General features: G+C 36.9%; 2 pseudogenes; one reads left to right on the forward strand and one right to left on the reverse strand.

The window, feature by feature from the left end:
* Positions 1–257: 257 nt before the first annotated feature.
* The window catches only part of LOC133046204 (olfactory receptor 4C45-like), a 57,600-nt pseudogene continuing 32,144 nt past the window's right edge, over positions 258–25,713 (reverse strand).
* LOC133046040 (olfactory receptor 4C13-like) lies at positions 18,649–19,589 on the forward strand (annotated as a pseudogene).

The following is a 25,713-nucleotide window of genomic DNA, read 5'->3' on the forward strand; positions in this document are numbered from 1 at the left end:
GACAGTAGTCAGTAATGGCCGAGAATGTTGGGAATCACTCCAGCCCTCAAGAAATACTACAAGGCCACTCAGCTCAGAGCCTTACTCTTCACAGCAGATGGAGAGAAATCATGCATTATCTCTCCTAATGCTCAGAAACATTAGATTAATGAGTGATTCTATATAGTTACAGAGACTCCAGTAATGATATTATAAATGAAAAAAAAAAAAAAAAGACAAAGTCATTTTATGCTGCTGTGATTATTTCTCAGTTGAAATCACCTTTTGATCCAGAGCTTCTTCATAGCATTTTTTCACCTCTGCATTTCTGAGGGTGTAGACTAAAGGATTTAGCATAGGTGTTATCACAATATAAAACACAGCCACAGCTTTATCAGTGGAAAAGGTGATCACTGGATGCATATATACAAATATGCAGGGCGCAAAAAAAAAAAAAAAAACAAACAAACAAACAAAAAAAACAGTGATGTGGGAGACACAGATGGAGAAGGCTTTGCGTCTTCCCCATGAACTATAGATCCTTAGGGAGCACAAGATGACCACATAGGAGATCATCAAAAGGAGGAAGTTCAACAGGCAGATGAACCCACTGTTGGCAGTAACGAAGAGACCAAGGGTATGAGTGTCCATGCAGACCAGTTTCAACAAAGGGTTCAAGTCGCACATGGAATGATCTATGACATTAGGGCCACAGAAGGGCAGCCAGACTGTAAACAGGATCTGAATGGCTGCGTGGACAAAGGCTCCAGCCCAGGCCCCTCCCACAAGAAGGCTACACATCTGCTGGCTCATGACGGTCATGTAGTTCAGGAGTCTACAGATGGCCACATAACGATCATAAGGCCATCGCATGAGAAGCATAATCTCAGCAGCACCAAAAAGATGCTCGGCAAAGACTTGAGTCATACACCCCCTAAAAGAGATGGTTTTTCTCACTGTAAGGGAGTCAACTAACATCTTAGGGGTCATGGAGGAAGAACAGCAGCTGTCTATAAAGGATAAAGGAGACAAGAAGTACACAGGGGACCCTAGGGTCGTGCTGGCACTGATGGTGATCATGATGAGCAGGTTGCCTGCCAAGGTGACCAAGTAGACAATTAAAAACACAGCAAAGGAAAATTTCTGAAGCTTCACATTTTGAGTCCAAGTGAAACTATAGGTGGTATTTATTTTGTTCTTTATAATTTACTAATTTGTTTTTAATTTTCAGTGACCAAAAAAAAAAAAAAAAAAGTGTAACTTTTAAAATCAGAAAAGAAAAAAACACATCAAGCTTTAAGAGCCAATCCATGATGTGGCCACATAGGTGGCACGTTCACAAATACCCAAAGATGTATGAATTCTGTTCCTGGAAAGGCTGGGCATGTCTACCAGTGAGAAACAAAAAGACTCAAAAGATAAGATCCTCATGAGCCATATCTTTTCCTACTTTGCCTGTCTGATAGCTTCTCCACTTCCTCAAGACTGAGAAACGTGCTTCTTCCGGATCTCAGAGGCTGCAGTCAACATCCATTATAGCCCTGGCCACACTGTTTCACACTCGTATCTCTTTTTCTCAACAGCTGTGCCATTGAAGGCAAAAATATGCATTGTTACAATTGCAGTCCTATTCATAAACTGTTTCTCCTCCTCTGGTCAAAAAGTAAACATTTACTGAGACAGAGAAAGAAAAAAATAAAAAAGAGGAAAAGAGAAAGTGGGAGAGAACAAAGAAAAAAAGGTTAAGTTATAAATACATTAAAGAGCGAAGAAAGAGGAACTTAAAAATCCAAAGCCTTAGTTTAAATCTGGGACTTACACCTTATTAACTATATAACATTGATTCACTTAATCCCTCTTTTCCTCAATTTTTTCACCTGTTAGAGGAGGGTTATATATGACTGTATTTAGGGTTACTATAAAGATTACAACATTTTAAACATTATTATTTTTGTTGTTGTATGATTTAACTCCTTTCATGAATTTATCACTAAAGAAAACTTCAAAATTCTCTCTAAACATCTCCAAAAGGCAAAGATTCTGAAAATGCAAACGAACCAGTTAAGGAGAACACGGATAAATGTCAAAAACAAAGAGTCTCAGATTTAAAAAATTGAAGCAAGCTACTACTAGAATCTTTAAAGATTTAATTATTGCTTATTTGTTTTACTTTTTGTGGGTTTTCCTTTCATTATTTGTTTCATTAACTCATTTGCTAAAGCCATATTCCAATACATAAGAAATTTTAATCCTTCCAGTTTCAACTTATGACTGGGTGTGGAGTTTTCTGGGAAAAGAACTTTAAATTTAACTCACTATTCAAATAAACACTTCGTATATGGGAGGACACATGTACACCTGTGACTGATTCACATCAATGTATAGCAAAAATCACCACAATATTGTAAAGTAATTAGCCTCCAATTAAAATGAATGAATTAATTTTTTTAAAAGGGAAAGAAAATATACAGACCAAAGCAAAATAATCATAATAATAATAAATATAAAGTGGAATATAACTTTTAAAAAACAAACAAAAGACTTCATAGAATGTAGTCTTATGACGTATTTATTTTTTCCCAATATTTGGTATTATAAAGCATTTGGTGAGGGAGACAGGAAATGTGGAGAGAAACAGACAGGAGAGGTGAGGAAAAAGGTGAAAGGGTAAAACACAGAAAGGAAAAGATAAAAAGGGAAGAGGAAAAAGAGAAGAAAAAGGACATGCTGTAGAGTGATCTGAGAAAGACATTTTGAAGCAGATGCTTTGTAATATAGCCAACAAATGCTGCACTTGAATTCCAAACTCTTTAACATCTTTATCATAGCCACTAAGATCAGCAACACACAAAAGATAATGACAAATAATTCATAAGTTGTTCTTACAGGCAAAATGATCAGAAAAAAGTTATTTTTGCTCAGTTCAGTACTGAGGGTTATAAACTACCGACCTATCAACAATCGGTCCTTTGAAGTCTCAATAATATTTAAAATAAATTCCATCAGGGTTTTCTTTAACCAAAGGTGTATGTAATCAGAGTCATGAACATGTTAATTTACTGCAAAAAAATTAAAACAAAAAAACAAAAAAACACAAAGTGTTTCCAGAAAAGAAAACCCTGAAGTAAAATTTCTAAAAAGAGAACTGTACTTCTCTTATACATCAATTCGCATTAGACCCTGTCTAAGACTTCTCATCCTGGCCTGACTTGTTCAAATAATAAACTAGCCCGGACAGAAGACACATGCACTTTGTATTTAAAAGGAATTTGGATTTTAGAGAGAGAGGAAAGATTTCAGCAGCTGTAGCACATTTCTATTTCTTTGGGACTCATAGATGTTTATAATATTTTAAGTTTTGGCTCAGACAGTAAAAGCATCTGCCTAATGCAATGCGGGGAAAGTGGGTTCAATCCCTGGGCTGGGAAGATACCCTGAAGAAGGAAACGGCAACCCACTCCAGTACTCTTGTCTGGAAAAATCCCATGGATGGAGGAGCCAGGAGTCAGACATGACTGAGCAACTTCACTTTGGTCTGCTAGGCCCTAAGAACATAATAGCCGTATCTAACACTAAAAAAAGTAAATCCAATTATAAAAACTAACAGAGGACTAAAAGTACTTTTGGTTAGAAACTTCTAGAAGCCATTTCTTCCAACTTTTTTCAGAGCATCTACACTCAATGAAAAGTCAGGTATTTTGGTCCTTGGGACTCAACCTGCCATCTCTCGTCATTTCACTAAACACCATGGCTAGCCACAAAGAAGATCATTGTCTTTGTGGTTCACTCACCAAAAAACCTTTGCAGTTCTTCTCAAATCCTTCAATTCTTACCATATAGAGACATTAGTTTTATTCAAGTGGGTGACTCACCTCTGTATTATTTTCTCGAGGGAAGAGTAATTAATTTGGGGAGACTTTGCCAAAATGACAATCAAATGCCTTTCCCTCCCCCCATGGTTCCTCTGACCAGAGAATGATATTTCTAGCAAGGGATAAAATTCATCTGTAGGAATGGGATCACCAGGCTACAGTCAGAACTTGGAATCTTCATTTCATTTTTTTTTTCAATAACTGTTTATGGAATATCTAAAATGACCCAGGCAGTTTTATTCAATAATAAAAATAACAGCAACAAACTATCTATATTAAACACACTATGTGAGGTACACATTGTGATGGGTCCTATTATTATCCCACTTTACAAATGAGCTGTATGAGTTTAGATAATTTACCCAAGATCAGAAGTGAGTAGTGGCAGAACTGAAATGTATATACAAATCTGCCTTCAAAGCCTCAATAGTATTTCCTGCCATCATGATGCAAGAATTCAACCATTAAAAAAAAGAGAGAGAGTAGAAAAGTGTGTGTGTGTGTGTGTGTGTGTGTGTGTGTGTGTGTGTGTGTATCTGTGTGTGTCAAGAGTGTATCTGTGTGTCAAGTAGGATGGAAGTGAAATGCTCAGGTAAGGTTTTCTTTAAAAAAAATGATATTGAAGTTGAAGCCAAAAAATATTATCCAAGGCCTAGATTAAATAAATAGAGAGATTAGGAATATTGACAGGCTTAAGAATTGAGCCAGCATGTATTATTGCTGGATAGTGAAGAGAGTATCTCTGTGAGTCCACCCGGTACATTGGTAATTCCATCCTGTTATGAGCCAATTCCAATCCACTGTACTTTTTGAAACACTCTTTAAGCATAACATGAGCTTTCATTATCATTACTAATTAGCTGGAAATTACATAAGCAGAAGAGTGAAAATGCATTGAGCAACTGAAAAACCAGTTATAGGTGATTCACTGAAATATGAATAGAGACAGCTTAGTTAAAGCCACGTGGCTGTTAGGTAAGCACGGACTCAATCTCTAACCTAAGCTGTGCTGTCAGCTTTACTCAAGCTTCCTCAGCCTGTTTTCCTCATCTTCATTGATTCAAGGATTAAACAGACAAACAGTAAAAAAAAAATAAAAAATAAAAAATCAATAAATGGGAGCCATATTTTTACTAACTTAAAAAAACAGGATCCAAACTCTAGATAAATTTCCATTAAAAGTTTGAGACTTTGTTTTCAAGTGACTAAAAAAAGGTACCTTCTCTGACATTCCTCATAAATTATTTCCAGTTACACAACAAATATGGTCACCCTTTCTCCCTGGAGCTTTTTGTTCTGCAGGTAACCAGTGCTGAATTCTGCAGTATTTTGGGGGAAACCTGTGTTTTCAGGCAGTGTTCATGGTAGTACTTCAGAGCTGATGTTGGTTCACAGATTTCCGGGTGGTTCCACATTTTGTATGCTATTGACAATCTACTCTAAGGACTAGTACACAATTCCAATTGTACAGGTGTCAACTATTTCTTGGGTACACCTCTAAGAGGTGAACCTAACAATTGAGGTTATGTTAATGTTTAGATAAAACTTATTTCTGAAGTATTTGTATCAATATATACTTCCAAAAGCAATAGAAAAGACACCAGTTGGTACATACACTCCACATTAGACTGCCTCAAACAACTCAATATCAAAAAACAAACAACCTAACTAAATAATGGGCAGACAACCTGAAAAGACATTTTTAGGGAAGAAGACCTGAGAAGACATATAGATGGCCAACTGCCACATGAAAAAAATGCTCAACCTCACTAATCATCAGGAAAATGTATATCAAACCCACAATGAGGTAGCACTTCACTCACACCTATCAGAATGGCTCCCTTCAAAAGACCACAAATAACAAAACTTGACAAGAATGTAGAGAAAACAAAAACTTAGTACATCATTTGTAGGGTTTTTGTTTTGTTTTGTTTTGTTTCTTTCTTTCTTTCTTTTTTTTTTTTTTTTTTTTTGGTAGCTTGGTGCAGACACTATGGAAAACAATATGGATGTTCCTGAAAAAACTAAATATAGACCTACCATAGGATTTAGCAGTTCTACTGAATATCTCCAGTATTTTTGCCTGGAGAATTCCATGGATAGAGGAATGTGGCAGGCTACAGTCCACAGGATATCAAGAGTTGTACACAACTACATGAGTAAAACACCACCACCACTCCTGAGTATCAGTTCAGCTCAGTTCAGTTCAGTCACTCAGTCGTGTCTGACTCTTTGTGACCCCATGAACCGCAGCACGCCAGGCCACCCTATCCATCACCAGCTCCCGGAGTCCACCCAAACCTATGTCCACTGAGTCAGTGATGCCATCCATCCATCCAACTCCTTCTCCTCCTACCCTCAATCTTTCCCAGCATCAGGGTCTTTTCAAATGAGTCACCTCTCCGCATCAGGTGGCCAAAGTATTGGAGTTTCAGCTTCAATATCAGTCCTTCCAATGAACACCCAGGACTGACCTCCTTTAGGATGAACTGGTTGGATCTCCTTGCAGTCCAAGGGACTCTCAAGAGTCTTCTCCATCACCACAGTTCAAAAGCACCAGTTCTTTGACACTCAGCTTTCTTTCTAGTCCAACTCTCACATCCCTACATGACCACTGGAAAAGCCATAGCCTTGACTAGATGGACCTTTGTTGACAAAGTAATGTCTCTGCTTTTTAATATGCTATCTAGGTTGGTCATAACTTTCCTTCCAAGGAGTAAGCCTCTTTTAATTTCATGGCAGCAGTCACCATTCGCAGTGATTTTGGAGCCCAAAATATAAAGTCACCCATTGTTTCCACTGTTTCCCCATCTATTTGCCATGAAGTGATGGGACTGGATGCCATAATCTTAGTTTTCTGAATGCTGAGCTTTAAGCCAACTTTTTCACTCTCCTCTTTCACTTTCATCAAGAGTCTCTTTAGTTCTTCTTCACTTTCTGCCATAAGGGTGGTGTCATCTGTATATCTGAGTTTATCGATATTTCTCGCAGCAATCTTGATTCCAGCTTGTGCTTCATCCAGCCCAGCATTTCTCATGATGTACTCTGCATATAAGCTAAATAAGCAGGGTGACAACATACAGCCTTGACATGCTCCTTTTCCTATTTGGAACCAGTCTGTTTTTCCATGTCTAGTTCTAACTGTTGCTTCCTGACCTGCATACAGGTTTCTCAAGAGGCAGGTCAGGTGGTGTGGTATTCCTATCTATTTCAGAATTTTCCACAGTATATATCCCCCTAAAATGAAAACACTAATTCAAAAAAGTATATGCATCCCAGTGTTCATTGCAGCATTACTTACAGTAGCCAACATATGAAAGCAGCCTAAGGACCCATCAACAGATTAGTGGATAAAGAAAATGTGAAATGTGCATACATACACACACACATAGTGGAGTACTACTGAGCCATTAAAAATAAAATTGCACCATTTGCAAAAACATGGATGGATTCAATGGATACTATGCTTAGTGAATTAAGTCAGACAGCAAAAGACTTATATTGTATGTTTTTATTCATCTGGGAAGCATGAAAAATCTTTAGGGAGAAATTAGAACCATAAAATACCTGTATTAGAAAGTCAATAGTATCTAGAAACAATTATCAAAGGTTTTGCTTCAGAGAGGTAGAAAAATAAGAGGAAATTAAGCAGAAAGTAAGTTAAAAATAGGAAATAATAAAATTAAGAACAAAAATTGTCTCAAAAATATACAAGCAACTCCTGCAGCTCAATTCCAGAAAAATAAATGACCCAATCAAAAAATGGGCCAAAGAACTAAACAGACATTTCTCCAAAAAAGACATACAGATGGCTAACAAACACATGAAAACATGCTCAACATCACTCATTATTAGAGAAATGCAAATCAAAACCACAATGAGGTACCATTACACGCCAGTCAGGATGGCTGCTATCCAAAAGTCTACAAGCAATAAATGCTGGAGAGGGTGTGGAGAAAAGGGAACCCTCTTACACTGTTGGTGGGAATGCAAACTAGTACAGCCACTATGGAAAACAGTGTGGAGATTCCTTTAAAAACTGGAAATAGAACTGCCATATGACCCAGCAATCCCACTTCTGGGCATACACACTGAGGAAACCAGATCTGAGAGAGACACGTGCACCCCAATGTTCATCGCAGCACTGTTTATAATAGCCAGGACATGGAAACAACCTAGATGCCCATCAGCAGATGAATGGATAAGGAAGCTGTGGTACATATACACCATGGAATATTACTCAGCCGTTAAAAAGAATTCATTTGAATCAGTCCTAATGAGATGGATGAAACTGGAGCCCATTATACAGAGTGAAGTAAGCCAGAAAGATAAAGAACATTACAGCATACTAACACATATATATGGAATTTAGAAAGATGGTAACGATAACCCTATATGCAAAATAGAAAAAGAGACACAGAAGTACAGAACAGAGTTTTGAACTCTGTGGGAGAAGGTGAGGGTGGGATGTTTTGAAAGAACAGCATGTATACTATCTATGGTGAAACAGATCGCCAGCCCAGGTGGGATGCATGAGACAAGTGCTCGGGCCTGGTGCACTGGGAAGACCCAGAGGAATCGGGTGGAGAGGGAGGTGGGAGGGGGGATTGGGATGGGGAATACGTGTAAATCTATGGCTGATTCATATCAATGTATGACAAAACCCACTGAAATGTTGTGAAGTAATTAGCCTCCAACTAATAAAAAAATTTAAAAAAATAAAAAAAAAAAGAACAAAAATTGTTGAAACAAAAGGTGGAAAAACAATAGAAAAATCAATGAAGCAAAAAACTGGTTCTTTGGATATCTTCAATAGAATTGACAAAGCATTAGCTAGAATAATAAGGAACAGAGGAGGTAGAGATGAAGGACAAGAAAGTATGATCGTGAAGAGACAAATTATTCATATGAAGATGAAATAAAATACAAGTATGACTTAAATGGGATTTTCCTGGTAGCTCAGCTGGTAAAGACTCTGCCTGCAATGCAGGAGACCCCAGTTCAATTCTTGGGTTGGGAAAATCTGCTGGAGAAGGGAGAGGCTACCCACTTCAGTATTTTTGGGCTTCCTTGGTGGTTCAACTGGTAAAGAATTTGCCTGCAAGACCTGGGTTCAGTTCCTTGGTTGGGAAGATCCCCTGGAGAAGGGAACAATTACCCACTTCCGTATTCTTGTCTGGAGAATCCATGGACTATATAATCCATAGGGTCACAAAGAGTCAGACATGACTGAGTGACTTTCACTCACTCATGACTTAAAGTGGTTTCTCAGGTGGCTCAGTGGTAAAGAATCTGCCTGCCCATGCAGGAAACACAGGAGACATGGGTTCAGTCTCTGGGTTGGAAAGATCCCCTGGAGAAGGAAATGGCAATCTGCTCCAGTAGTCTCACCTGGAAAATTCTGTGGGCAAAAGAGCCTGGTGGGCTATAGGCCATGGGGTTACAGAGTGTTGGACACCACTAAGCAACTGAGCATGCACACAAGTCCAAAAACATAATAGAACATCCAGAAAAAAACTCAAACACATTAACTTTTTAAAAAGATGTCAAGATAATTCAATGGTTAAAGAACAGACTTTAAACGAATTATGCTGTTTCAATGGGATATCTATGAGGGGGGGGAAAAAAAAAAAGCTACTACCAACACAAGACGAACAAAACACCCCAAAATTAACATGAAATGATTCACAGACCTACAAGTTAAAGCTTACTCTAAAAATATAATAATAATACCTACTTCTAAATGTTTGAGTAGGCCAATATTCATTAGATATGATCCAATAAGCATAAAATAAGAAAAAAATGAAAAGAAGGACTTTATCAAGATTGTAAACCTTTCAGTTTCTGATGCCTGTATTTCATCCTGTATGGGTCATACTTTTTTGACACATTTCCTAATTTTTTATTGAAAGCCAGACATTCTATTATTTTATTAATTTATTTTTAGCTATGCCAGGTCTTCATTGCTGCACACAGACTTTCTCTAGCTGTGGTGAGCTAGCTGCGGTGTGGAGGCTTCTTGTCGCTGTGGTTTCTCTTGTTGCACAGCACCAGCTCTAGGGCAAGCAGACTCCAATAGTTGCAGAACGCTGGCTCTAGAGTGCTTGGACTTCAGTAGTGGTGGCACATGGGCTTAACTGCCTTGCAGCATGTGGGATCTTCATGGACCAGAGAGGAATCTGCATCCCTTGCATTGGCAGGCAGATTCTTAACCACTGGACTACAAGGGAAGTCCTGAAAACCAGATATTTTAGATAATATATTGTAGCAACTTGGGACATCAAGCACCCACCTACCTCCATCCAGGTGACTCAGTAGGTAAAGATTACGCCTGTGACACAGGAGATTTAAGTTCAACACTGGGATGCGAAGATTCCCTGGAGGAGGGCATGGCAACCCCACTCCAGTATTCTTGCCTGGAGAATCCCATGGACAGAGGAGTATGGCAGGCCACAATCCATGGGGTCGCAAAGAGTCAGATACGACTGAGCATGTTCCATCTGATGTCACCATATTAAAAAATAAAAGGGCAATTCATGAGCAAGGACAAAATTTTATATATATATATATATATATATATATACAATTATACATATACATATATATATACATATATATACATATACACATATATATATACAATTATATGTGTAAAATTATATATATTAAATATGTATTATATGCTTTTAAAACTCTGCTTTTAAATGTGCAAAATTATATATACATATATACAATTATACATATATATACATACATATGTATATATATACATATATATGCAATATACTATATATATATACAATTATATGTGTAAAATTATATATATTAAATATGTATTATATGCTTTTAAAACTCTGCTTTTAAATGTGCAAAGGACGTGAACAAACAGCAATATCACAAAAGACGATATGTAAATGGTCAATAAGAGCAGGAAAAACAGTGTTCAATAAAATTAGCAACTGGGAAGCAAGAAATTAAAATCACAATAAAGTACCAAAACATACTTTTTGGAATGACTGAAAGGAAAATAACAATTTCAAATGAAAAGGATGTGAAACAATTAGAACTCTTGTGTTTAGATATATGTTCTCATTTTTACTGCTAATAGTTCACACTTACAAACGCATAGGTACAGAGAAAGAAAAGTACTGTAAGATGGAGCCTTCTGTGTTTTGTGGCTACTTAAACAGCCCTCTGAGAAAAGTGAAAAACAGCTCTTGTACAAAAACTCATACAGATCAATTATAATAATAATTCTAATAATATCCCAAGTTACCTTGAGCAAAAAAAGTAGAACTGTAGACCATCCAATTCCTGATTTCCAAGTCAGGAATAAGCTACCCACATACATACAGTCAACTGAACTTTCACAAGGGTGTCAAGAAAAAGGACAGTTTCTTCAGTAATGGCTGTGTACTCTGGAGAATCACATGCAGAAGAAAAAATCAGATCCTTATCTCACAGTATAAAAACAATAAAACTCAAAATGGATTAGACTTAAATATGAGACCTGAAACAAACAAACAAACAAAACTACTCCAAGAAAACACAGAGAAAAATCTTGACATTGGTCTTGGTAATGATTTTTTAAGCATGACACCTAAAGCAAAAGTAAGTGGGGTTGCATTAAAAACAAACAAACAAACAACAACAACAATAAAAAAAAACTTACACAACTAAGGAACCAATCAAGAATGAAAAGGCAACCAATGAATTGAGAAAATATTTGCAGCCACATGTCTGATAAGGGGTTAATATCCCATATACATAATGGAACTTGCATAAATCAATAGTGGAAAAAAATAACCTAATTTTTAAATGGGCAAAGGAAATTTCTCAAAACAATACAGCAATAGCCAAAAGGTAAATGAAAAAGTGTTAAACGTCACTAGTTATCAGGAAAATGCAAATCAAAACAGCAGTGAGATATCAGAGTTATATGGTAATTATCAAAAACACAAAAATAACAAGTGTTGATAAAGATGAGGAAAAAAGGAAAGTCTTGTAAACTGACGAAGCAATTATAGAAAATAGAATGGAGATTTCTCAAAAAATTAAAACTAGAACTACTTTTGATTCATTGCTTTCACTTCTAGGTATATACCCAAAGGAATTAAAATCAATTATGCTGAAGAGATATCTGCATTCATGTTCATTCACAATAACTAAAATATGGAAATAACATATATGTCAGATATATGGATGAATCAGATGGGGAGTGTGTGTGTGTGTGTGTGTGTGTGTGTGTGTTTAGTCACTATGTCCTGTCAACTCTTTTGTGACTCATGGACTGTGGCCCGCTAGGCTCTTCTATCCGTAGGATTTCCCAGGCAAGAATACTGGAGTGAGTTGCCATTTCCTTCTCCAGGATATGTAGCACATATATATAATAGAATATTATACAGTTTTTTTCTTAAAAGGAAATTTCATTCAGAAGAACATGAAATGAACCTGGGGAACATTATGGTAAGTACAATAGGCTATATAGACAAGAAAACTGCTACAGGATATTGCCAAAGCCTTTAACTGTGTGGATCACAATAAGCTGTAGAAAATTCTGAAAGAGATGGGAATACCAGACCACCTGACCTGCGTCTTGAGAAACCTGTATGCAGGTCAGGAAGCAACAGTTAGAACTGGACATGGAACAACGGACTGGTTCCAAATAGGAAAAGGAGTACGTCAAGGCTGTATATTGTCACCCTGCTCATTTAACTTATATGCAGAGTACATTGTGAGAAATGCTGGGCTGGAAGAAGCACAAGCTGGAATCAAGATTGCCGGGAGAAATATCAATAACCTCAGATACACAGATGACACCACCCTTATGGCAGAAAGTGAAGAAGAACTAAAGAAACTCTTGATGAAAGTGAAAGAGGAGAGTGAAAAGTTGACTTAAAGCTCAACATTCAGAAAACTAAGATCATGGCCTCTGGTCCCATCACGTCATGGCAAATAGATGGGGAAACAGTGGAAACAGTAGCTGACTTTATATTTTGGGCTCCAAAATCACTGCAGATAGTGTTGCAGCCATGAAATTAAAAGATGCTTACTCCTTGGAAGGAAAGTTATGACCAACCTAGATAGCATATTAAAAAGCAGAGACATTACTTTGTCACCAAAGTTCCGTCTAGTCAAGGTTATGGTTTTGCCAGTAGTCATGTATGGATGTGAGAGTTGGACTATAAAGAAAGCTGAGTGCCAAAGAATTGATGCTTTTGAGCTGTAGTGATGGAGAAGGATTTTGAGAGTCCCTTGGACTGCAAGGAGATCCAACCAGTCCATCCTACAGGAGATTGGTCCTGGGTATTCACTGGAAGGACTGATGTTGAAGCTGAAGCTGCAATACTTTGGCCACCTGATGCGAAAAGCTGACTTTTTTTTTTTTTTTTTGCATTCCTGTTTTTTCTTTCTTTTTTTTTTTTCATTTATTTTTATTAGTTGGAGGCTAATTACTTTACAATATTGTAGTGGTTTTTGTCATACATTGACATGAATCCGCTGACTCGTTTGAAAAGACCCTGATGCTGGGAAAGTTTGAGGGCAGGAGGAGAAGGGGATAACAGAGGATGAGATGGTTGGGTGGTATCACCGACTCAATGGACATGGGTTTGGGTAGACTCTGGGAATTGTTGTTGGACAGGGAGGCCTGGCGTGCTGCAGTTCATGGGGTTGCAGAGTCAGACATGACTGAGTGGCTGAACTGACTGATTATTTATATGTGTGTGTGCATGCTAAGTCACTTCAGTTGTGTTCGATTCTTTGCAATCTTACGGAATGTAGTCTTCCAGGCTCCTCTGTCCATGGGATTCTCCAAGCAAGGATCCTGGAGTAGGTTGCCCTGACCTCCTTCAAGGCATCTTCCCTACCCAGGGATCAAACCCCTTTTTCTCACATCTATCTGCATTGGCAGGTGGCTTCTTTATTATTAGCACCATGTAGGAAGTTCCATTACTCATATGTGGAATCTAAAATAGTCAAACCTATAGGAGCAAAGAGCAAAATGCCAGGGAGGGAGAAATGAGCAGAGATTGATAAAGGGGAACCAAGTTTCAGTTATGTAAGGATAAATAATTTCTGAAAGTATGCTATACAGCAATGTGATCATTGTTAACAATATTGCATTGTACACTCAGAATTTGCTATGAGGGTGGATCATGTTATCACCAGAAAAAAATGGTAACAACATGATTGATAAACATGAATAGTTTGATTGTGGCAATTATTTCACAATGCATACTTATATCTAAATGCCTTTATACACCTTAAAAGCAAATTTTTATTTATCCGTGATACAATAATAAATCTGGAGGAGGAGGTGGAAGAGAGAAAGAAAAACAGCTTTTAGATTCAAGAACTTTCAAAAGGCTGTCATTAATTGTAGGTCCTCAGTGATCTAGCTCTCAAGCAATCAATAATGGTTTCCAATAAAGTTTTAATAATTGATAAGAAAATACAAACTCTCCTATGACAGCAGTCAATGGGGATTCCACAACACAAGTCACACACAGGAACTATGCCCTTTGCTATTGACAAGACATTCAGTTTTCTTAGCAATCCAGGTGCTGATAGAAAAGAGGGAATCTCACGGATTTAGGTTCCAGGTGAAGGAAGACTGAGCTTCTCCAGGGGCTCAGCTCATAAAGAACCTGTGTGCCAATGCAGGAGACACAAGAGACATAGGTTTGATCCCTGGGTCAGGAAGACCCCCTGGAGAAGGAAATGGCAACCCACTTATGTAATCTCGTCCAGAAAATTGCATAGACAGAGGAGCCTGGCAGGCTCCATGGGGTCACAAACAGTCGAACACAACTGAACTCCCATGCACACATACGAAGGGAAAACTATTCTCCACTTCATAGTGAGTGTTTCTCCACACTGTCTCTCCAGAATACTTGCTTCTGGACAAAGTCTTTTCATCAAAGGAAATAATTTATTCCTATGAGAAAGCAGCAGCTATAAGACAAGGTCTCTGACCTTATTGAAGCCTCTTTGGATGTCTATGAATATACAAGAGCAAGGTGGAAGTGATTTGCGTTGCTGTTCACCTCTCTAGAACACGATTCATCATGGGCAGAATGAACCATTTGAATATACATCCTCCACACTGTCTGATTCGTGTGCTACAGAACAACAGACACTTATTCAAAATCAGTTCTCCATAGTATTTCCAATGAACCCATTCTAAATTCAAAATCAGAAAGCAAGTTTTCTGTGAAGAAATTTGAGGCTTTAGAAGCTAGATGGAAAGATTTAGACTTATAAGAACACTTTTTTCTTTTAAAACAGGTTTCATGAGATAAATTGACATACTAAGAACTTGTACATGTTCAATGCATACAAGTTCTTAACAACTGTTCATTTCAGAGTTAGCAAGCTCTTACGTGTTACACCTTTTATACTGAAAGCTACTTGTTATAAGAAGTTAGTTTGAATATGGAACTGCTTCTGAACACATTCCAACATCACTAAAGTCATGTGAAGAGCTAAGGTAAGGTTTTCAAAAGTGGTGATGCTTATTTTAGTTTGCTGCTTCGTATGTATAACCCATTATTTTTCAATACTTTTCAATATAGTAAAAGACTATTTTATCTGCATTTCAACTTTTCAAAAGATATTCATAAATATTAACTTAATTTGACACTTGAACATTTTGAGACTCAAAGAGGTTAAGCAATTTGAGGAACCCAGCTCTGTGACACCAGGAACCATGCTTGGCCACGAAACATCCTTTTTAGTAATCAGGACTAATAATGAGGATGAAAACAAAATTTAATTATACTTCACACAAATAAAATAGGAAATTACACATGTCAGTAGCATAAATCACAAGTTGTTTCATCAAGTACAAATATGGAGACCCTTCCTGGGGAAACCTGCTGTGGATAATATCAGCCTCTGCTGTTTCCTTGAGAGTAAAATTAGCAGAAGTTCTTCTGGAGCTTGAAGCATGGTTAAACATTTCTCTGTATCACTGCTCCAATTGTTAATTCTTCCTATCCCTCAGGTGTATACACAGTGACAAAAGTAACTAAAAGTTCTTTTTGTGTCCACAGCAGGTGAGTGTGTTCATATACATAATCACTCAACTATTGATCTACGGAGTGGATGTTATTATTCTAACTTTATAGCTGAGAAAACAAGAATGTAAGTTGCCAAAGAAATGCACTTCAGATGAAAGAAGCTGCAACTGGAAGAACCAGGATTCAAATTGGGTCTTTCCGATTCTCAAACCAAGCCATTTAACCAGTGGCATAGACTTTCTCAACATTTTGCAGAGAAATCTGGGGCCCCATTCTTTGGAGTGGTATCAGTGAAGGGAAAGTTAGGTCTGAGGAAGATGTCAAGATGAAAGGGTCATTCAGTAAATTCAGTACTGCAGTTAACTTACTACTTGAGAGTTCAAAGATATCAATGTGTGTGTTTCTGTGTGTTTGTGTGTGACAGAGAGAGAATGGATAAGATTTCTCAATATAAACTTGCCTCTCAAGTATTAATAAAGTAGTCAAAAGTGTAATAATCATGGTCACTTCAAAAGGAGGTTATTAGTTATCCATTGTTTGCTATAACATGACAATATAGAGCATGTATTAAGAATTTGGAGCAAAAAATAAAGATCTGTAATCTGAACTAATCTTACCTCTGTCTAAAATTTTAGCTGTTTGACCTTGAACAGAATCCTTAATTTCTCTATGCTTCTATTTCCTAATGTGTAAAATAGGCATAAAAATGATGGTAGTAACCATCTTGCAGGTTTGTACCAAGGATTAAAACTAAATGTCTGCGTAACACTTAATGCACACTAACTGTGCTATTTTAGTTAATATTAGCACTTTTATTGAACTATTCACATTAGTCTATGAGATTGTTTCCTCATCTGTAAAATGGATGATACAATACCAACCATACAAGTTGTTATCACTTGGAAAAGAAAGTATGTGCTTGTATACTATGAACATTGGAATAAATCATTGGAATGTACATGTACCTATTGCAAAGTAATTAGGTTTAGTCAACATGCATTATGAATACTAACTAGTTCTTGCACCCATTCTTTGGGCTTTCTTGGTGAGTCAGTGGTAAAAATCCGCCTGCCAATGCAGGAGACACGGGTTTGATCCCTAGGTCAGGAAGAGCCCCATGGAGAAAGAAATAGAAACCTGCTCCAGTATTCTTGCCTGAAAAATCCCATGAACAGAAGAGTGTGGAGCAGCTACAGTCCACTGGGGTCACAAAAGAGTCAGACATGACTTAGCGACTGAGCAGCGGCAACAACCTGTTGGGAAGATGGCAACCTGCGGGCATGGCAACCTACTCCAGTGTTCTTGCCTGGAGAATCCCATGGAGGAAGGAGCCTGGTGGGCTAGAGGCCATGGTGTCAGAAAAAAGATGGACGTGACTGAAGCAACTTAGCACATGCATGTTGTAGTGTTACTCCTGTTTCAACTATTCTAACTACTTTGCTACTGTGGTTTCTATCTGGGAGACATCTTCCATCCATTTACTGAAACCCTGCTAACTTCATCCTAGACACACAAAATCTTTACTAGAACAACATCTAAGATTCCACCTTCATCAGATTTATTTCATCCTTCCAACTACCTTCCATGGTCCCCATTTCTTAGTAAAAGGACAATTCCTAAGCTTTTACATCCATCCTCTACCTCTTTTCACACTTAGTCACCATTATCTGGGAAATGCACTACTTGAAGTTAGAAGTTAGACTCTGAACCATTTCAGATGATTAAGTTCTCTCACCCATAGGTTTACAAAAGGTCCTCACATCTATATTATTAAAAGAATTTTTTCCTGGAGGTAATTAGATTAATCTTAGGAACTCAGAATCTTTTCTTCATTAAAAAAAAAAAAAACAAGAAACAATTTATATTCAGTAAAGTCTGGGTATTCTTCACTTGTTAAAGTGAAGTTTAGTAAGCTTAAGAATGCATAAATTAAAACTATGTTTTCTTTTGGTAGCTTTGGGTAGTAAATGATGAAATTGTGATCTCCTGGAGAAGGAAATGGCAACCCACTCTGGTACTCTTGCCTAGAAAATCCGATGGATGTAGAACCTGGTGCAGGCTACAGTCCATGGGGTTGCAAAGAGTCGGACATGACTGAGCGACTTCTCTTTCTTTCTTTCTTTCTTTCTTTCTTTCTTTCTTTCAAGAAGAGGATTTAGGCTTCAGAATCAGGGACAAGTCTTGAACACTCAGAGCCTTTGTGTGGCAGAAGTTTCATTATGGTGAAAAAGGGCAGACAAAGCTTTTGACATAGACATCAGAAGGGAGACTGAGACTGCCTCTTATCAAGTCTTATCAAGGCCTTATATACTTTTTACCACACCCATTTCCACAATATACACCTTAAATTCACAAGATTAGAACTCACAATAGAAAGGCCTTACCAGACCCACTCCCACAACATAGATAACAAGATTAGTTAGGTTCATGTTATGAAGGAGAAACATCCTTGAGCAAGATATATTGTTGTTATGTAATCAGTAGTATAGAGCTTAAGAAAAAGCATACCCTTTAGCAAGATGAGTTGTTTCCTTGTGTAATCATTAGCTCTGGGCTTAAAGAAAGTTAATTTTAAAGATTATTGTCAAAAAAACTCAGTTTAAGAAAAAAAATTATGTGACTAAGACAAAGCAATGTAGAAAAACATGTTTGTCCCTTTCTCCTCCTCGAGGGTCCTGGACCCTTTCTCTTTGAGGGCCCCAGACTCCTTATCAACCTACCTAAGAATTAACTCTCTCACTTTTAGGTCGTGAATAAACCATTTCATGAAACACATGGAGAACAGGAACAACGTGACAGAGTTTGTTCTACAGGGGCTCACAGAGAATCCAAAGATGCAGAAAATTGTATTTGCCATGTTCTTTGTTATCTACATCACCACTGTGGTAGGAAATGTGCTTATTATGGTCACCATCACTGCAAGCCCATCTTTGAGGTCCCCCATGTACTTTTTCCTGACTTTTCTCTCCTTTATTGATGCCTGTTACTCCTCTGTATGTGCCCCTAAGATGATTGTAGATTCACTCCATGAGAAGAAAACCATCTTATTTAATGGATGTATGACCCAAATCTTTGAGGAACACTTCTTTGGAGGTGCTGAAGTCATCCTTCTTACTGTGATGGCCTGTGACCGCTATGTGGCCATCTGCAAGCCCTTGCACTACACAACCATCATGACCTGGCAGGTGTGTTGGTTGCTAGTGGGAGTGGCATGGGTGGGAGGCTTTCTTCATGGATTTATACAGATCCTCTTCATCTTCCGCTTACCCTTCTGTGGCCCTAATGTCATAGATCACTTTCTGTGTGACTGAACCCTTTGCTCAGTCTTGCCTGCACTGATACCCACACTCTCGGGCTCTTCATTGCTGCCAACAGTGGCTTCATCTGTCTGTTAAACTTCCTTCTTCTGCTGGTCTCCTATGTGGTCATCTTGCATTCCCTAAGGGCCTACAGCTTGGAAGCAAGACGAAAAGCCCTCTCCACCTGCATCTCCCACAACACAGCGGTCATTTTATACTTTGTGCCCTGCATATTTGTTTACCTGAGACCTGCAGCTACCTTACCTATTGATAAAGCAGTTGCTGTATTTTATACTATGATAACTTCCATGTTAAATCCTTTAATCTATACCTTGAGAAATGCCCAGATGGAAAATGCCATTAGAAATTTGTGTAGTAGAAAATCTTTTTTCAGGGAGCAAATAAATGTGCCTTAGAGTCAAACACTGGTCAACTAATACATAGGTCAAAGGACATTTTGGATTATCTTAACCAGGAATGTGTAAAGAATAAAGAAGTAAATTAACCACAACAAATTATGTATTCTGCACTTAGGTGAACAGAAAGAAGAAACCACCCCCCCAAAAAAGAAAAGAAAAACATATCCCAGAACCACTCTTTCCATATTTAGAAAATTCTACAAAATTGGGGTTTAGTTTTACTAGCAGAACCATGTATGCGGATTCACAGATTTTTTCATCTAATAAAATGAAAGAAATACTAAATAGATTAGTATTAACCAGTAATCTCTACAACAACCAAAAAGACTGGTGGATAGCTGCTATTATCCCAGTTTTACAAGTGGTGAAATTGTAAGAAAATGGATGGTATCAAAGCATATATATTGAAAAGACATTAATCAGAATCATACCCATTTCCCTGACCATAACCCTAACTGCCTTGATACACTGTCAAGAAAAGATAGAAAAGGAAGATAAAATTAATTCCCTTTCATTGAGACAAGGACTATGCTGGAAAGATTGTAAATAGTAGTTTGCTACTGTAACTAAAAATCCAACTATTCATTGATAACTCTTCATTTTATGCATCATAGTTGATGGTGATCTGTAATCTGTAACATCATGGTATGTAACTATTTTATTGTTATAAAACCCAACACAATATGCAGAGAAATTATTCTTCAATTAAAATAGATACATTTAATTAAAAATTGTCCATTGAACATTTGTAATAGTTGAATGGAAATTGTATGACATTTTGAAATTTCCTTATAGGATTCATAGCACTTAGTATTGTTCATGTCACCATCTTAAGCTGAAAAACCGTCTGAAAGAGTGATGACTCAAATAGAAGAAACTCTTGATGTCAGATAGGAATTTCTATCTATTAAACATATTCCATAAAGAACTTTACTGGTAAATAATAATAGTTACTTCAAGGTAGCACAATTTATGGTTAATGATAAATACAGAATTAATAAATAAAAGTTTAAATAAAAATAAAATTTCAACAAAATATAGAAGAAAAAAGGCACTGTAGTTGAGAGGATTTTTTCCTGCCTTTATTTAATTCAGATCCTGAGAATTCTAGTTGAACTGTTTAAGGAAATCACAATTTCTTTGTACTGTTTCTTTTGAGAGACAGAAAGAAAGGAAAACTGAGATTATCAGCAATATGAGCAAATAGTTTACCTTGATGTTTTTCCTGTCTCAGAAAGGCTTCATTATCTTATATATATGAGCTATTCATATTATATTTCTGTTAATCTTTACCTTTTGGCAACATTTCACTATTAAAAACTGTTTTTGTTTTTATTTTGTGCCTACATCTACATACAAAACAATTTAATAATATTTCCATTATTCCTCTGTCCTTCATTCATTTATCAGTAAATATTTTTGATCTCGAGTAGTGAATTGGACACATGGGTAGTTGTTGGGTCTTCAGTGATTAAGAAAAACAGATTTGGTCCTGCCTTCTCAGAGTGTAGGATCCATAAAATTGTACTGTAGAGCTCTCATGACTACAGGCTGAATCCAGAATTGAGTTTAGACTACACCCTTTCTTCTCCTACCATAGTCACTTCACTCTACCCCTTCTCCTTATAAATCACTTCTGTAAAAATCCTATCCCAGGATCTGCATCTAGGGAACCCCATCTAACATGGAGAGATAGAGTTCAGGAAATATTTGCAAATTATAGGCAAAAGAACTTAATAGAAAGTTGGTGAATGAAATTGTGAAATAGACTTTTGAAAGCAATTACATGACCAGATAGGGGACAATTCATAGTATGGCTGAGACAAAGTGCTCCAGAAGTCTGACATGCTCTAAATCAGCAACAAATATATCACTTTCTCCCATAACCAAGACTTATACTTAATGATAAAGGCTGAAAGCTTACCTCATAAAATCAGAATACGCTCCTTTTCATCACTTCTGTTTAATATTTTCTTGAAGACTAATGTCAGAAAAATCAGACTAGAAATAAAAGGCATACAAATTGGAAAGGAAGAAGTAAAACTATACTAACAAATGACATGCTCTTACGTAGAAAAAAAATCTAAGGAATCCACACACACATGAAGAAGTTCTCAGAATTAATACAAAATCAGTTATATTTCAATATACTAGGAATTAATAGTCTAAAAACAAAATTAAGAAAATAAGTACATTGACAATACCATCAAAAACCATAAAATACTTTGGAATAAATTTACCAAAATGGTGGATGAATTCTACACTAAAAACTAAAAAAAAAAAAAAAAAAAGTCACTAAAATAAATTAAAGAAAACATAGGGTGGCTCAGTGGGTAAAGAATCCTTTTGCAATGCATGAGACACAGGAGATACAGATTCGATACCTGGGTCAGGAAAATTCCCTGGAGGAGGAAATGGCAACCCACTCCAGTATTTTTGCTGGAGAATCCCTTGGACAGAGGAGCCTGGTGTGCTACAGTCTATGGAGTTGCATAGAGTCAGACATGAATGAAGTGACTGAGCACAGGTAAATATAAATGTAACCATATTCATAGACTTGTAAACTTAATATAATTAAGATAACAATATCCCCCAGAGTGCATATATAACACAATCTTTATAAAAATCCATTTTACGCAGAAATGGAAACACTAACACTAACATTTGTGTGAAATTGTAGAGAAGTTTCATATGGAATTGCAAGAAATCCCAAATAATCCAAAGGTAAAAACAGCAACAACAAATAAGAAATCTGAAACGTGAAGAATAAAGTTGGAGGATTCATACTTTCAATCTCAAAACTTAATGCAAAGATATAGTTCTTATGAGAACTATAAAGACTTGTAAAAACGTGTGCCCCTAAGTGAGGTTAATGAAGAAATAAAATATAATGCATGTATCTTCACATATGAAAATTTATTTTCATTTAAAAATGTTAGAAGAAAATTATGATATAATTGTTATATAATGTTTATATTTAGAGTACCAGTGTTTGTGATTTTTATCTGTGTAAATCCAAACTGTTCATAAAAATCATAAACATGAGTGACATTATCTCTGACTGTTGATGGCAATGATTAGCAATATGACACAGTACAAAAAGTCCATCCATCCAGGGTGGATGACAAAAATGTCAGCCAGGATGACACATCCATCCTGATGGAAACAGGATGATCTGAGGAACATGCATGCTTAGATGCAAAGAGAGATGAGATATATCTGATAAAATAACAGCTCTTTATATTTTAATGAGAATTAAAATTACCCTGTGATATAAGAAACAGAATTGCAAGGAAAATATGCTTAACAAAAGCAATGAAGTGTAATGTGATTGTTATTATTATTGTTGTTCAGCCACTAAGTTGTGTCCAACTCTTTGCCATCCCGTGGACTGTAGCACACCAGTCTCCTCCGTCCTCCTCTACCTCCTGTAGCTTGCTCAAATTCGTGCCCATTGAGTCAGCTGAGTAGAGACACCATTTATTAAGCCTGCCTAACTAATCTCTGTGACCACCTTATCATGCTCAGTGGGAATCTACATGAAGGTTTATAACCAATAAATCAGTTTCACTGACCTTGTTCCTGTACAAACTGGACATTTTTATTAATTTCCTTACAATTATAGAATGAGTAGGAAAGCACCACAGAGCTGTGCCCTGTAAATTCTCCAAGTTCTACTTTTTTCCTACAGCTCTGAAGTGGCTTGGTGGCTTGGTGTCTGTTATCCATCTTGTTGACTCATCTGCCTTGTTGCCTTTCTGCCATGTTGAAATTTCATTCACCTTTGGATATCATTTCCGGTTTTGTCCCTGGATGCTAGCTACTTTAAATATTTCCAGGGCTTCGCCTTCTCTAGATATTCCTGCCCCCATCCTAGTGCCAAACTCTGACTCTATAAACTCTTTTGACAATGGAGAGAAGACTAGACTCCTCATTTACACTTTGAAGAGTGCTAGACTTCTTCCCAGGTAGCACTACTGATAAATAACCCATCCGCCAATGCAGGAGATGTAAGAGATGTGGGTTTGATACCTGTGTCAGAAAGATCCACTAGAGAAGGAAATGGCAATCCTCTTCATTATTCTTGCCTGGAAAATCTGATGGACAGAAGAGCCTTGTGGGCCCATAGGGTCGCAAAGAGTTGGACATCACTGAAGCAACTTACCACACATTGTTCTTATAATAATCTTTAAATGTTGTTGAGTTTTTGCTATGTGTTATCACTATACTAAAGCTTTACATGCACTATGCCATTTAACAACACCTTCACAACAATCCTATGAGCTTGGTACACTATTATCTATAGTCTAAAGAAAAGTAAATGTGGTTAGAAGGTAAACAATTTGTCCAAGTCAAAATGATTAAAAAATAAAATAAAGCCTATTAAAACCCAGGATGTCTGGCTCTAGCTCTTTGGAATTTAGCTCTCCAGTGTAGATCCAGTTTACTTCTGGGAATCAGCAATGTCAGAGTTTGGACAAAGCTACCACCTGTGACCATATGTAACCCATAGCAGTTATTTGGCTAAACCATGAAATGTACAGTTAGATGTTAATGAGTTCAGGATCTATTTAACAATTTCAGAATTTTTGTGCCCTAAAATTCTTCAAGTACCAATGAATAGTTAGGGAGTTTTGGATGGACATGTACACATTGCTAGATTTAAAATGGATAACCAACAAAGACCTACTGTAGGGCGCATGAAACTCTGATCAGTTATGTGGCACTCAGGAGAGGAAGGGAGTTTGGGGGAGAATAGATACACATATTATGTGTATGGCTGAGTCATTGTTAATTGGCTATACCTCAATACAAAATTAGAAGTTTAAAACTTTTTTTTTTTCCAGGACTTGCATTTTATCAACTCATATTCTCTTTAAAGATGAGGCAGCTGAGGTCCAGAGAGGAAACACAGCTGATTAGTAGCAGACAAGAATCCAAGTTTTCTAATGCCCGACACAGTGATTTTTTTTTTTCCCACCACCACACCTTATGTTCCTTAAGATGACTTAAATCCAGTGTATACAAGCGCAAAAAACCCCCAAAAGAACAAAAAACAAAAAAAAAAACCACCTTAATGTGACAAAGAAAATTAACTTTCATCTTTTATCTTCAGCAATATGCATCTTGACTCTCTAAGATAAAGGTCTAAGTCTGAGGTCAGGGATGCAGAAATTCAGTCATTTTGCAGAAACCACATCCATTCCAGCAGAAATAAGATCTTACCTGCTTAGAAGATCCAAGAATGTTTAAATATAATCATAAGAAAAAGTTCCCCAGAGCTTGGGATTTAATGTATATTCCCAACTACAGTAAAGGGTACATTCTTTATAGCATTCTTGTAGATGCCGTATATTAACAGATTTTCCACTTGGAATTCAATATTTGAGCTGAAGATTTCCTTCAAAGAACAGAATCTAAATGCTGACCTTCCCTTTAGTCCCAGGCTGACTTAAAAATTGACTTCAGAATCCACAAATTGTAATCCTATTCTGGATAAATTACAGATAAATCCATATACATGGAGGAGTACAAATATTTCTCCAAAAGATCCCAGGGTATCTAAAAGTAATCCATAAAATATTAGGAAGTAAACCTTTAAAGATTTTCATTGTAAAAAATCCCTTGGAAGAAAACAGAATTGTAAAAACTCGAGAAGAAAAACAAAACAAAACAAAAAAACAGCAATTCTAGTTCACTTACCACGGTTGCCCCTGTAGTTAAGGAGAATGCCCAAGGCATTTATTAATAAGAAATAACCATTACTTGTAATGTCAAATCATGCATATTTCTCAAGTCCCCACTGCCTGGATAATTCTATAGGAAGCAGAGATGTAAAGATGACACAAATTTATTTAAAAGGATTCAGCATCCTCCAATGTCTTGGAAAATCAAGTCAAAATAAAAAAAAAATGGTATGTTGAATTTGAAACCCAAAGTGTTAGGTACTAAGAGGAATCTTCTGATCTTCAGAACCTAGTCTATGGCTAATAGAACAAGAGACAAAAATATTTCTGTTACCTAATAAGCTTTTTTTAGTCTCCTCTTAAAATGAGGAAACATCTTCTCCATGAAGCTTAGTGTCTAGAGAGGGTACTGAGAGCATCAAAGAACCAATCTT

This window comes from Dama dama, chromosome 24 (assembly GCF_033118175.1).
Source record: "Dama dama isolate Ldn47 chromosome 24, ASM3311817v1, whole genome shotgun sequence".
Taxonomy (NCBI): Eukaryota; Metazoa; Chordata; class Mammalia; order Artiodactyla; family Cervidae; genus Dama; species Dama dama.